At 75.9% G+C, this 781-nt stretch overlaps 1 protein-coding gene across 2 annotated transcripts in view; it reads left to right on the forward strand.

The window, feature by feature from the left end:
* The first annotated feature begins 192 nt into the window (after positions 1-192).
* PLXNB2 (plexin B2) overlaps positions 193-781 on the forward strand; it is a 471,827-nt gene continuing 471,238 nt past the window's right edge. For both annotated transcript variants that reach the window (XM_019509291.1, XM_019509293.1), the window contains exon 1: positions 193-282. The gene's annotated coding sequence lies outside the window, so the exon portion shown is untranslated. The remainder of the gene's footprint in view (positions 283-781) is intronic.

Below are 781 nucleotides of genomic sequence, written 5' to 3' on the forward strand. Positions count from 1 at the left end.
GAGCTGGCGCCGCCCCAGGCCCCGGGCGCCGCCCCGGGAGCGCCGGGCTCGGGAGGCTGAGCGCGCGGTGATGCGCTCCCGCCCCTCTGCGCCCCGCCCCTCTGCGCCGCCCGCTTTCCCCGAGGAGCCCGCGTGAGCCGAGGCCGAGCCGGGCAGGGGGTGGGGAGAGGAGGAGGAGGGAGGGACGAGCTGGAGTCTCCCGCTCCCACTCCCTCCCTGGGCTGGTTTTTTCAGCTTCCTGTCTCGCATTGTGCTGGCGGCGGATATGTGCAGCGCCTACAGGTGTGTCTCCTCCTCGCGGCGCCTCCGCGGGGCTCCCCGCTGCCCGCCCCGCACCTGAGCGGTCTTCGGCGGCGGCGGCTTCTCCCCTCCCCTCGCTTCCCCTCCCGTCCGCGCCCACTGCAACCGCCCGCGCTCCCACCCGACCCGACCCGACCCGACCCGACCGCTCCGCCGGCGGCGCCGCCCCGCACCATGGGCAGGCGGGGGCGCGGGGCTCGGCGGGGCTGAGCGCGGAGCTGTCTGAGCTCGCGCGGCTCCAACTTGGGTAAGTTTGTGCTTCTTCCCCCGCCGCCCCCAGCGGATTATCCCCGTTGCCTTCAACAGGTGGAGCTGCGGCTGCGGGCCCTGGGGCAGGGGGGTCCCCCCCCGGCTCCGTTTCCCCGGGGGCCGGAGCGGGCTCGATTCCGGGCGGCGAAGGGAAAGCCTGAAGCTTCCCCTCCGGGGGTAGCCGGCACGGAGGAGCTGTGGCCGGGGAGGTGCGCCGTGGCCAGCCCGGGCT

Source organism: Gavialis gangeticus, unplaced genomic scaffold (genome assembly GCF_001723915.1).
Source record: "Gavialis gangeticus isolate Ggan-Ray unplaced genomic scaffold, GavGan_comp1, whole genome shotgun sequence".
NCBI classification, from domain to species: domain Eukaryota; kingdom Metazoa; phylum Chordata; order Crocodylia; family Gavialidae; genus Gavialis; species Gavialis gangeticus.